Source organism: Somniosus microcephalus, chromosome 3, assembly GCF_052327205.1.
Source record: "Somniosus microcephalus isolate GS21.2 chromosome 3, FLI_Smic_1.0, whole genome shotgun sequence".
In the NCBI taxonomy this organism is placed as follows: Eukaryota; Metazoa; Chordata; class Chondrichthyes; order Squaliformes; family Somniosidae; genus Somniosus; species Somniosus microcephalus.
This window is the reverse complement of record NC_140989.1, coordinates 335,437,406-335,451,900: the sequence shown is the minus strand read 5'-3', so window position 1 is coordinate 335,451,900 and position 14,495 is coordinate 335,437,406.

Here is a 14,495-nt window from a genome sequence, read left to right as displayed (position 1 = left end):
ACTGGACACGCCCCCAATGTTTCTGTCAAGCTGCTAAGGATTTTTACATGCAAAGCAGCAGTTTAAATAGGTTTTTGGAAGTTTTTTGAAGATTTTGGTAACTTTTATAAACTTTTTAAAATGTTTACATTATTTTGAGTAATCTGAAGTAGTTTTAAAGAGAATTAAAGCAATTTAAAGACTTTTAAAAGCCCTAAAAGAATTTTTTTAATTCCATTTATTTATTTAGCAATGTCGTCGTCATACGTGTCTTCACACTGTTCCCTTTGGGGAACTGTATGAAGTGGTGGAAGGATTTATGGCCGTGATTAACGCTCATTCCGTGACCGTAACCATCTTTGAACCAGCCATTAGGGCGGTTAGTCCTATGGCGGGAGGGTTTTACGGGCTCCCACAAGCTATACAAGGAGGGGGGGCCACCCACACCCACGGACGCAAATATCCCACTGGATGTCAACCCAGAATTTAGAGCCGGAGCTCCGACTCCACTTGCCGGGACTGTCTGGAGCGGGGTTCGAAACCCTACCCTGATCTGGCCCAGCGGCGGGGATCCTACCGCTATGACAAAGGCCCAATCCGATTAACAACGTGAAATGGCAGCATAGGGCTCCAGTCACGGGGAGGGAAAAGGCGCAGGAAACGTATGGGTGTCACCTTTTGTGCGGAGTGGGCCTTTTGCGTAGCAGTAAGCATCCCCGCCGCTGGGCCAGAAGGAGTAGGGTTTTGAACCCCACTCCAGACAGTCCCGGCAAGTGGAGTCGGAGCTCCAACTTTAAATTCTGGGTGGACATCCAGCGGGATACTTGCGTCCGTGGGTGTTGGTGGCCCCCCCCCCCCCTCAGATGGGTTGTGGGAGCCCGTAAAACCCTCCTGCCATAGGACTAACCCGCGGGAACATTGGTTGTAAGTCTGGAGCAGAATACAGAGATAGGTTGGGGTGAGGCCGTGGAGGGATTTGAACACGATGTAAATTTTAAAATTCGAGGTATTGGTGGACCAGGAGCCAATGTAGTTAAGTGAGCACAGGGGTGATGGGCGAACGGGACTTAATAATGTATAGAAGTGTAAGTGGCACTACATCTGTGCTGCTGCCTGGTACAGTTGTGTGGATGTGTGAGTGGATTCTGGTGTGTGTAATGCAGCAGTTCTTTGTACTATTGATTGTCTAGGTTCATCTGTGGATTTAAAAAAGAGGTATATGTTATTGGGGTATTATTTATCATGTAGGTGTTGACAAGCAGACTACATTGCAATTATAGGTAATAGCATGTTTTCCAATTACCATAGGCTAAGTCTCATATAAGGTGTGCCAACATCATGGGGAACAACTTCTGTGGGGGTTCTTATGATCTCCGACCATAACTTTAGTGAAAGATCAATGGAAACCCTGGAGAAATGGTGTGAATGGCCATATTTAGTGTTTACACAATTTCCCTGGGGTTCTGCCAAAGTTACAGCAGTAAATCAGGAGAACCACCATGGAAATCCCAGGCGCACAGTGAAGAGAAGACACAAACTCGTATCTGAGACTTTTCAGTCTTTTTGTTTCATTGTACATTTTAAGCATTTGCTTCTATTATTAAAACAACAGAAATCCATTTCCACCTGAATACGATCATGATACTGTATGCACAATAGCATATTGAGGTTCTTGAGAAGGTACAACGCAAATTCACTAGGGTGCTGCCTGGTATGAGGAAATACAAATACGAAGTAAGACCTGAAAAATCTGATAGGCCAGAGTAGATGGAAGCTGAGTGGGAGATTGCAACTCCTCCGCCCAGCAGAAATGGGGCGATAGAGAAGACTGCGCATTCCCACTCTGTCGCTATTTTAACTCAGGCCTTACGCTGTGTGGCCCAAGCACATGCAAATCAAGTGGGAGCCTCATTATACAAATAAGGGGTCCAATGACCTAGATAGGGCCCTGTTGCAGTTTTGAGGCCCTACTGGGAGGTGCATGACACACTGCTGACGCTCCTCTCAGTAAAACCTTGCCGTCAAGGGGTAGAGGCCCCAGAAAGGTAAGTCTAAAATAATTTGTGTGGTGGCAGATGTCACAGGAGAGCTCATTTGGGCCTCTTCCATCCTCCGCCATTGCTTTCCCCCCATCCTCGGATCGGCCTTCCTGCTGGCAGTGTAAGCCCTATATGTTCATGAGGCCCCATCCTAAAATGGACCAGGCCTCTCGTGGAGGAATTAGGTAGCCAGCCCTAGACTGTTTCCAGTAGCAATGGGGCCAAGGACAAGGAACCATAGATAGAATATTAAATGTATAAGATTTAGAAGAGAGTGCAGGAGAAACCTCTTTACACAGTGGGTTGTGAGGGCACGGAATTCACTTTCAGGGTGAGTGGTTGAGGCAGAAACGATGTCAACATCAGATTGGAAAGATAGATGAAGGAAAAGGGGTTAAAAGGATATGGGAAGAGGGTGGGTAAATGTGGGGAAGAGAGTAGTGAGCCTCTGGAATACATTGCCGGCTGGTGTAGTGGCTCTGTCCCTCTGCACGCCTTCAAGAGGGAGCTGGGCCGGTTCCTGACTGCGGCAGAGATCGCATCATATAGAAGGTAAGTGTCTTTATAGCTAACAGTTGATCCATGTGATCTCCTGGACTGGGTTCGATCTCTGAGGGGGTCAGAGAAGAATTTTTCAGAGTATTTTTTTCCTTTATTGGCCCTGGGTTTTTTCTTTGCCTCTCCCAGGAGATTACATGGCTGAGGTGGGGGAAGGGAGGGGGAGAGAGAGAAGAAATGTTTAGTCCTGATGCTCCGGCCATCATCGTGTGGGGCAGACTTGATGGACGGGCTGGTCTATTCCTGTCTGTCAATTTGGTATGTTCGTATGATCTGCAGGCAACGTGTGATACAGGGACGCCTCTTCCTGTAGAACTGAAGGTTACTGCCGCACAAAGCTTTTAAAGTATTGATCCATCCAAACCATCCCAGGGACATGTGTCACCCATCAGGTCGTCTGCAGTGCACACTTGTATCAACCAAACAGTTATTCCCATAGCAACACCTTTAATTTGGAGGAAGTGAGTGGAGTCAAAGGAGAAGTTGTTCAATGTGAGAACAAGTTCAGCCAGGCGGAGGAGGGTGGTGGTGGATGGGGACTGGTCGGGCCTCTGTTCAAGGAAGAAACGGAACGTCCGAAGGCCGTCCTGGTGGGGGATGGAGGTGTTGCTATGGGAACCCACATGGGCCCTAGCTATGCCTGCCTGTTCATGGGATATGTGGAACATTCTTTGTTCCAGTCCTACTCAGGTCCCCTCCCTCACCTCATTTTCCGGTACATCGATGACTGTATTGGTGCCATTTCCTGCTCTCGCCCTGAACTAGATAAGTTCATTCACTTTACTTCCAATTTCCACCCTTCCCTCACCTTCACATGGTCCATGTCCGACTCTTCCCTTCCCTTCCTTGACTTATCCGTCTCCATTTCTGGCGATCGGCTTTCGACAAACATCCACTACAAGCCCACCAACTCCCACAGCTACCCGGACTACACTTCCTCCCACCCCGCTTCCTGTAAGGACTCTATTCCATTCTCCCAGTTTCTCCATCTCCGCCGCATCTGTTCTGACGATGCCACCTTCCATACCAGTGCTTCCGACATGTCTTCCTTTTTCCTCAACCGAGGATTCCCCTCTACTGTGGTTGGCACGGCCCTTGACCGTGTCTGTTCTATTTCCCGCACTTCCGCGCTCACCCCTTCCCCTCCCCCCTCCCAGAACCACGATAGGGTTTCCCTTGTCCTCACCTTTCACCCCACCAGCCTCCACATTCAACGGATCATCCTCTGCCATTTCCGCCACCTCCAACATGATCCCACCACCAAACACATCTTCCCTTCACCTCCGCTTTCAGCATTCCGAAGGGACCGCTTCCTCCGCGACACCCTGGTCCACTCCTCAATCACCCCCAACAGCCCTTCTCCTTCACCTGGCACCTTCCCGTGCAAACGCAGGAGATGCAACACATGCCCTTTTACCTCCTCCCTTCCCACTGTCCAGGGCCCCAAACACCCTTTCCAGGTGAAACAGCGATTTACTTGTACTTCTTGCAATTTAATATACTGTATTCGCTGCTCACGATGCGGTCTCCTCTACATTGGGGAGACCAAACGCAGATTGGGCGACCGCTTTGCGGAACACCTCCGTTCAGTCCATAAGGGTGACCCCGAGCTTCCAGTCGCTTGTCACTTTAATTCTCCGTTTCACTCCCACTCTGATCTCTCTGTCCTCGGCCTGTTACATTGTTCTAATGAAGCTCAACATAAGCTCAAGGAACAGCACCCCATCTTTCGATTGGGCACTTTGCAACCTGCCAGACTCAACATAGAGTTCAACAATTTCAGATAATAATCCCTGCCCCCATTTTTTGCAGTATGATTTTGCCATTCCCATTTGCAACATTTTTACAGCATGTTCTTTCAATTCCTTCCTCCCCTCCTAAACGCCGCTCCCCCCCCGCCGCCCCAGTCTCTGCACCTGCTTAATATCTGTTACATTTCCAGCTTTTTCCACGGATGCTGCCTAGCCTGCTGAGTATTTCCAGCATTTTCTGTTATTTCAAATTGGCAAAGGTAGTCTGGAAGACGAGTTCATGGAATGCATTCGGGACAGTTTCCTAGAACAATATGTCACAGAACCAACCAGGCAACAAGCTACAAGAAACTTTGGTTTATCCGGAGGTTGTATGTCCGGAATACTCGATCTAACGGCAAAAATCAGGAGCCGTTTTCGATAAGTTTTTTTAGTTCTCGTTCTTTTTTTTTCCCCAGTCAGGCCCTGCAAGGTCTGTAGCTATAGCAACAGCTTCAGCTGGAGACACTTGCAGCTGCAGCCGACTCTTTAGAAGCTGTTGCTAAGCAACAGTGTTGTCGGATACGGAGATGAAAACCTCCGTATGCTTCAACATTAACTTTGTATGTCCGGCAGTTTTGATAGATCGGCAACACGCCGGTCCCATCGGTGCCGGATATCACAAAGTTTCCTGTATTTTAGATTTTGTATTGTGTAATGAGACAGGGTTAATTAGCAATCTCATAGTAAAGGATCCTCTGGGGCAGAGTGATCATAATATGATAGAATTTCACGTTAATTTTGAGAGTGACTTGCCTAAGTCCGAAACTAGAGTCTTAAACTTAAATAAAGCCAATTACATAGGTATGAGGGGCGAGTTGGCTAAGGTAGATTGGAAAAATAGATTTAAAGGTATGGCGGTAGATAAGCAGTGGCTAGCATTTAAAGAAATATTTCATAATTCTCAACAAAAATACATTCCATTGAGAAACAAAAACTCCACAGGAAAAGTGATCCAACCGTGACTAACTAAAGAAGTTAAGGATCGCATTAGATTGAAAGAAGAAGCTTATAATGTTGCAAAGAATAATAGTAAACCTGAGGATTGGGAGAGTTTCAGAAACCAGCAAAGGTTGACCAAAAAATTGATAAAAAGGGAAAAAATAGAATGAGAGAGAAAACTAGCAAGAACTATAAAAACAGATTGTAAGAGCTTCTACAAGTATGTAAAAAGGAAAAGAGTAGCAAAAGTAAACGTTGGTCCCTTAGAGGCTGAGACAGGAGAAATTATTATGGGGAATAAGGAAATGGCAAAAACATTAAACAAATATTTTGTATCTGTCTTCATAGTAGAAGACACAAAAAGCCTACCAAAAATGGTGGGGAACCAAGGGTGAGGAACTTAATGTAATTAATATAAGTAGAGAAAAAGTACTAGAGAAACTAATGGGACTAAAAGCCGACAAATCCCCTGGACCTGACGGCCTACATCCTAGAGTTCTAAAAGAGGTGGCTGAAGAGATAGTGGATGTATTGGTTTTGATCTTCCAAAATTCCCTAGATTCTGGAATGGTCGCAGCGGAATGAAAGGTCGCAAATGTAACCGCTATTCAAGAAAGGAGGAAGAGAAAAAACGGGGAACTACAGGCCAGTTAGCCTGACATCAGTCATTGGGAAAATGCTGGAATTCATTGTTAAGGAAGTGGTATCAAGTCACTTAGAAAATCATAACATGATTAGGCAGAGTCAACATGGTTTTATGAAAGGGAAATCGTGTTTAACTAATTTATTCGAGATTTTTGAGGATGTAACTAGCAGGGTAGATAAAGAGGAACCAGTGGATGTAGTATATTTGGATTTCCAAAAGGCATTCGATAAGGTGCCACATAAAAGGTTGTTACACAAGATTAGGGCTCATGGGGTTGGGGGTAATATAGTAGCATAGATAGAGGATTGGTTAATGGACAGAAAACAGAGAGTAGGGATAAACGGATCTTTTTCAGGTTGGCAGGCTGTAACTAGTGGGGTGCCGCAAGGGTCAGTATTGGGGTCTCAGCTATTTACAATCTATATTAATGACCTAGATGAAGGGACCGAGTGTAATGTATCCAAGTTTGCTGACGATACAAAGCTAGGTGGGAGAGTAAGCTGTGAGGAGAACGCACAGGGCTGGTCCTGAGGAGGCGGGTTTGGAGGTGGGAAAATGGGAAAAATTGGGAGCGGGTCCCAACCCGCCTCTGAACCATCTTCCCGGGAAGCAGGTCCCCGAGTCGTGCAGGGACCCGTCTCTGAGCGGCAGGGAGGGGATTAGAGCCAATTAACTGCCTGTTAACAGATAGTTAAGAGGCTTTTCCCCATTTTCAGCCTGCTGATGCGGCCTTCCCGACGGCGGGAAACCCCGCCAGGGTCAGCGAGGTGAGCTATGGGTCTCCTGCAGTGTAAGTGTGCAAATGACAGCTGCAGAGGTAGTGTGATGGGTGCAATGGTACACAGGTAAGTATGACAGGTGAGAGAATGTAGTGAGAAATATTTTTATTCTGTTTATATGTATCTGCAGGTGACAAGATTTGATCAGCAGAATTGACAGATGTCTTCTGCAATCTCACATGCAGCTGCCATCTGTTTTCTACTAAGGAGAGAGTCATTAGTGAGTCTGGGTGCAAGGGCTCACTTTTGGACAGTGATTGTCAGTGTTTGACAACATCTCAATGCTGTCAAACACTGTCAAATCATCTGTCGAAAAATTATGGTGCCTGTCACTTTAACAAAACCGGCAGATGAAGCGTCATGCACTGACGTCATCTGACACCAGCTTTCCCTTAATTGGCTGACAAGCCCGCAGGGCGAGCTTATCAAGGCCAATCAGGGGAAAATAGCGTCAGGTCGTCAGACGTTGCAGGGGGTGGGACTGGAACCCAGAACCCAGCAGTCCCGCCCCCAATGTGCTTCCTCAGGTAAGATCCAGCCCAAAGAGTCTGCAAAGGGATATAGATAGACTAAGTGAGTGGGCAGTAAGGTGGCAGATGGAGTATAATGTAGGGAAATGTGAGGTTATTCACTTTAGTAGGAAGAATAGAAAAACAGAATATTTTTTAAATGGTGAGAAACTTTCAAATGTTGGTGTTCAGAGAGATTTGGGTGTCCTCGTGCAAGAAACACAGAAAGCTAGCATGCAGGTACAGCAAGCAATAAGGAAGGCAAATGGCATGTTGGCCTTTATTGCAAGGGGGTTGGAGTATAAGAGTAAGGAAGTCCTGCTACAATTGTACAGGGCCTTGGTGAGACCACACCTGGAGTACTGTGCACAGTTTTGGTCTCCTTATCTAAGGAAGGATATACTTGCCTTGGAGGCCGTGCAACGAAGGTTCACTAGATTGATTCCTGGGATGAGAGGGCTGTCCTATGATGAGAGATTGTGTAGAATGGGCCTATACTCTCTGGAGTTTAGGAGAATGAGAAGAGATCTCATTGAAACATAAAGATTCTGAGGGGGATTGACAGGGTAGATGCTGAGAGGTTGTTTCCCCTGGCTGGAGTGTCTAGAACTAGGGGGCATAGTCTCAGGATAAGAGGAAGGCCACTTAAGACTGAGATGAGGAGGAATTTCTTCACTCAGAGGGTTGTGAATCTTTGGAATTCTCTGCCCAGAGGGCTGTGAATGCTGAGTCTTTGAGTATATTCAAGGCTGAGATAGATAGATTTTTGGACTCTAGGGGAATCAAGGGATATGGAGAATGGGCGGGAAAGTGGAGTTGAAGTCGATGATCAGCCATGATCTTATTGAATGGTGGAGCAGGCTCGAGGAGCCGTATGGCCTACTCCTGCTCTTATGTAAGTGTTTTTCTAGCACTGCTTGTGGCCCAGGAGGAGCAGGAGTGCTTCCTCCCAGCCCCCCAAGCAAAGCTGCTTCCCTCCTCACGCTATCACCGACACCCCCACCCCACTCTCTGCCCCCAATCTGTGTCTGACACCCACCGACCCTATAAGCCATGCTGTAGCCACACATACCCTCCCCCTCGCGGTCTCTACCCCAGCACCATGAAGTTACCTGCTCCTCGGCTGCAGTCTCTGTTGCAGCATTGCCCGCCTGACAGGGAGCCAAGCCTGTCAACCAGGCTGCCATCCGGGCAGGGATCCTTTTAAAAAAAAACACACACAATGTGGAGTCAAAATGCCACAGCTTTCGGGGAGCCGACCAGAAGTCCTCCCCCCTCTTGGAAATACTGCCCAGTAAAGATCGGGGCCATTATGTATAAAATCTACCCTTAAGTCTCCATATTAAACACATCGGGCAGGATTTTCATTGGGTCGGGATTGGAGGCGTGCAGGGGGTTAAAATCCCGAAATCGGGGATCCCGACGCCACCCCGACACCATCCTGCCCCCAACCCGCCTCCATGCCAGTTTCAAAGGAGGTCGGTACCCGCCCCACACTGGGACCCGCCTACCTGAGGCGGGAAGGGATTAGTGCCAATTAACAGCCTGTTAACAGGTCGTTAACAGGCAGTTTTTAGCCTAATCCCTATTTTAAAGCTTGAAGTGTGGGATTCCCGAGGCTCCAAACCACGCCAAGTTAGAGGAGGTGGGGTGTCAGGTTGAAGGACTTGGAGGGGTCGAGATGTCGGTGTTCAGGTGAGTGATGTGTGCATGAGTGCAAAGGTAAGTGTGTTTGGTGTGTCTAAAGTGATTAAAGAAGTGTAAATTACCTTTTCTTACCTTTTCAGCCTTCCTTCCTTTAGGTTCCGGGAGTCCCTCATCTCACCGGCACAGAAAGCAGAATGGCTGCGAACTGTCAAAAGTGACAGCCTTCAGTTTTCTGTGCAGGAGAGATTTCTAACTGAGTCTGTGGAGAAGGACTCAGGTTAGAAGTAAGACTGTCAGTGTTTGACAGCTTCAAACAGCTGTGAAACAGTGATATTTCATCTGTCAAAAGCTCTTTTGTGTGACATCACCTGTTGCCGGGTGGCCCTTAATTGGCCTGCTGAGCCCGCTGGGCGGGCTCAACAAGGTCAATCAAGTTAAAATCGCGTGGATTGGCTGCATCTCGATGGAGGCGGGACTACAACCCCGAAAGTTGTAGTCCCGCCTTCAACCCAACTCCTCAATGAAAATCCAGCCCATCAAGTTAGCAGCCCTGAACATCTACTTATATATTTGGAGCAGCAGCAACTTAGATTGGAAAAATTATCTGTTTGTTCGAATTGTATCTTTTCCACTTATGGGGACTTGCTGACTTCCCGTATACCCTGAGGGAACAATGTCCTTCCTTTTTTTAGCCTGTTGCTCTTTAATGGGAATCCATGATGCCCAATCAGGTCATGTAACAAAATTGAAATGCTCCAAGAAGAACAAGCTTGAATCCTTAATCACTTCCTCAGCATTACTTCTTCAGCTATTGATCTATTCAGTGATGTAAGCCTTGGTTTAATAGCCATTGGGTATTGTACTTGAGGCTTTAATTCCCAAAATCCATATTTGTCACTTTGATTGAATTTTCTGAAGTTAGGTTGGCTCGGAATTTCCTGGAAAGTTGCAACATAACTATGGCATAGCGCCACTTTTTCCGAGGGAAATTCATGCATTTTATGCTGATTTTATGCTGAAACATTACGATACACGAATTTCCTCGATCGCTTCCGAGATACATCCGCCAAAACTCTCTGCCGCGTATTTACTTAGCTCTGCCCCCATGAAAAAGACCAGCTCACACAAGCTTTGTGGATTTACATGAATAATGCGCTGGTGTAGATTTAGACCGAAAATTTAGGCGCAGTGCGGATTGAAGTCACCTGATATTGGCATAAGTCAGATTTTCTGCAGTTTGATGGCGATTTTGTTGGTGACTTTTTTTTTTGTACTTTTCTTACTGAGACCTGCACTCTACTTAACCAATGTCCTGTCAGTACCAGTGTAGCTGAAGTTTTTTGGAGCTCCGACACCCAACCACCCCAGGCCATTCAGAAAGACTAAACAGCTATAATGGCCTTACCATTGGGCGCACCCTTGTTCTGCATAATACTAAGCATCAAAGGCAGGAGGCTCTGGGAATGAGACACCATGGCAGTAGACAGCAGGCCACTCACTATTACCCCTATAGGTGGCGCTGCTTTTACGTTCTGAAGTAGGCAAATAAGCTCGAGGGGAAATTTTTGCTCCTGTCAGCAAGATTGGCGCAGAAACCAATGTAAATTTCAACATAATTTCTGCATAAGTGTGATCCAGGAAATTTGGGGCCATTAATTTTTGCCGGGGTTATAAATTCAAATATCGGAAGCTAATCATTACCCCAACAGGACAGGGCCAGCTGCATCCTCACACATTCCCTAGCTTTTCAATATTTTCCCCAAATATGTGCCTGAACTACAAACATCTGAATGAGTTGAAGTCTGGAATTGAGTACAGTTCTCCCTCGCTCAGAAATACAGGGCTAAATTTTTACTTTGAAGAGAGCGAGTTTGCTAGCGGGTGAGCAGTTAAAAGCGCTGAAATTGATAGCGCATCGAGAAGTCGGCTTCATGTCGCCAACTTCCACCTTTAACTCGGGCATATTAGTCAATGCGCCAGAGACCCGCTTGGGAGAGGCGGGTGAGCTAATTAAATCAGTTTCGAGCTTATGAACAGGCTATTAACAGCCTTTTTTTTTAACCTGATACAGCTTTTAAAGGCTGTCCATGGGATTCACGGGCTTCCTGAGCCTCACTTGTGAAATTAAGGTGAGAGCACAGCGGCCATTGTGGGAGTTGAACAATTAACAGTTAAAAAAAAATCACAAGTACTCACACCTGCTTCCTTGCCTAAGGGAAAGGCTCTTGCTGACACCATTTGTGCTGAGAGTTTGCTTTCAGGAGTTTGCAGGTGATTTTTACAACTTTGGAATCCACTCTCACTACATTGGAGGATTGTGCCTCTGATCTCCACTTTCACAGAAATCACAGAAACCCCACAGTGCAGATAGAGGCCATTTCGGCCCATCAAGCCTGCACCAACACATATCCCACCCGATCCCTGTAACCCCCACACCAACACATATCCCACCCTATCCCCCTAACACTAAGGGTCAATTTATCATAGCCAATCATCCTAACCTGCACATCTTTGGACTGTGGGAGGAAACTGGAGCACCCGGAGAAAACCCACGCAAACACGGGGAGAATGTGCAAACTCCACACAGACAGTCACCCGAGGCCGGATTCGAACCCGGGTCCCTGGCACTGTGAGGCAACGGTGCTAACCACTATGCCACCGTGCTGCCCTTATCTAAGGAAGGATATATTTGCCTTGGAGGCGGTGCAACGAAGGTTCAATAGATTGATTCCTGGGCTAACCACTATGCCACCGTGCCACCTGGTATATATCAGATCAGCATGGGTGCCACTTATGCTGTTTCAGCTTGGGCCTCAGATTCAGACCGAGATGAGCCCCAGCTGCACCAACACCAGCAGGAGCACCAGCAGCATTCTCCTCACTGACCTGTCGCTCCATGAAAGAGAGGGCTTGAGCACAGGGGTGCAGCTCGTAGGAGGCAATACCTCCAACATAGGGTATATATGCAGAGGATCAGCTTCCTGGACATGACTGAACAACAGTGGCTCAGGCTATCGTGTCAGGTTGTGGCAGACATTTGTACCTTGCTGGAAGAAGATCTGCTACCAAGTGGACCTGGTGGACACACCTTACCAGTGGCAATCAAAGTCACCACTGCCCTCAACCTCTTCACCTCAGGCTCCTTCCAGGGTTTTGCAGGAGACATTTACAGGATCTCGCAGTCGGCCGCCCACAAATGCATCACCCAGGTGACCGTTGCCATGTTTCACAAGTCAGGCACTTACGTACACTTTGCCACTGATGAAGCCAGTTAGACTGAGCGGTCGCTCAGCTTTGCGGCTCTGGCTGGCTTCCCACGGGCGCAGGGCATCATCAACTACACACCCGTGGCCATCAAGGCACCCCCAGATCACCCAGGAGTGTTTGTGAACCGTAAGGGCTTCCACTCCCTCAATGTGCAGCTCGTCTGCAACCACAAAAAGATCATCATGCAAGTGTGTACAGATTCTCAGGGAGCTGTCATGACTCTTTCGTCCAGTCCACCCTCCCTCAGCTCTTCGCACCTCCGACCAGACTTACCGGCTGGCTGCTTGGAGACAAGGGCTATCGACTGAAGACGTGGATGTTGACACCCTTGAGTGGGCCAAGCAATGAGGCTGAAGAATGCTACAATCAAAGCTAGATGATGACAATAGCAAAATACTGCGGATGCTGGAAATCTGAAATAACAACAGAAAACGATGGAAAAACTCAGCAGGCCAGGCAGCATCGATGGAGAGAGAAACCGAGTTAATGTTTCAGGTCGAAGACCTTTCGTCAGAACTAGAAAAAAGCAGGAAAAGGAACAGATTTTAGATGATGACAAGATGTGTAATACAGCAAGCAGTTGGGATGCTGAAGATGCAATTCAGATGCCTGGACAGATCTGGAGGAGTCCTTCAATGCACACCAGCCAGGGTCTCCAGAATGATTGTGGTATGCTGCGCTCTGCACAACATAGCGCAGCAGCGAAGATTGGAGCTGCAGGAGGAGCAAGGCACAGAGCGCAGAGCCTCTTAGGAGGATGAGGAGGAGGAGCAGGAGGAACATGAGGAGGGGTCATCTTTCACTTTCTGCAACTCCTACGCCCTGTAGCTTCAGCAAAGGTAGAGGCAGGCTGATCACATCCCTGCTCTGACAGTTTAGACACTTTTGCCGGAGGTCCGTTGGGCTTTGGAGCCTGTGAGGGCCCTGCCAAAGACTGCTCCTCCTGCACCTGTGCAGGGGCAGACTCGGCCATCGGAATACGAGGCAGCATGTGGGGCTCTGACTGAGGGGGGGACAATGGGGGAGAAGTGGTAACGCTTTGAGCAGAGCCCCCACTTCCATGTCACCTCTCACTATTATTCCCATTCTTGGCCCACCCGCACCACCCTGCCAGCAAGGTGCTGGAGAGCACTTTGCTGCACATCAGTGGGGTGAAGAACGCCCAAGTCTAGGGCCTAGAAATTCGTGAACGCCACAAAACCTGCCGGTGCCACCGCCGGTGGGTGTTGACGGCCACCAAAAATGGCAGCGCTGGCAGGACCGAAAAATTGGCGCTGGGGACTAATTAACATTAGCCCAGCATTAAACTCACAGTGCAACAACGTCCTGGTAGCGTTCTCCCTGGCAGGAGGCCCCAATGTAATGTCATTGCAGCTCGAACAGCCTGCCCTGAAAGCGAGGCTGTCGTTTCAGAAAGTATTGTCGGTCTCTTAAAGGGGCACTGCCTTCTGAAATGAAAAAAATAAAAATCATGTAAAAATAGGCAGTTTTTAGCCCTTACAGCTCAACTGCCTTCTGAAAAATAATTTACATTAAAAGGAATTCCCAAATGAGAGTCTTCAGCTCTTAAAGCTGAATTCCCTTCCGCATCTAAAAAAATGGGTAAAGTGCCTCAGCGCAAACACAAACAGCTCAGTAAGCCAGGGAAGGGGCACCCAGAGTCTCGTACGCAGCACTCCAGCTTTGTGCAAGGGGTCAACACTACAAGATGAGGTTCTCTACCCACAGGGGCCAACAGGCCTTCCCACCCTCCCCTCACCACAACTCCACCCTTGTGCCTTTCTCATTTCACACACCCAAGAAATGCAGCCAGCCCAGCCAGGGGTGACCAAGAAGAGGGAGAGGAGAGTGAAGAAGAAGAAACACTGTCACTTGATTTCACACACTCAGCCACCAGCTCCTCAAGGTCGACCAGCAAGGCCATCTGCAGTGACCCCCACTGAAAGTAAGCAGCCTTCCACCCTGCACTCCCTGCAAACTTAAAACACTTTTAACATTTATTACACCAAGCCACTACTTCAATAAAATAAAAAATATCCAGTTTAAAAGCTTAATTGCAAACTTACCTGAAAGATGTGTGTGTCCCTTTAAGAGGCGCTGACAGCATCTTTGTCAGTCTGTTGAACGCTTTGTTTTCAGTGCGAGTTTAGGATTGGCACCGAACTCAGCACCAAAGTCGAAATTCGCTGAGGTGACATTATGTCGGCATTGCAGGCCGACTGACATCACTCACTCTTCATTTACATGTCCAGGGCCAGCGCTGCTACCGGCAGCTCTAAGGTCCTCACCAAAATGGTGGCCGCCAAATCCCGCGCCAGAGAATGCTGCTAGAGTGGTGG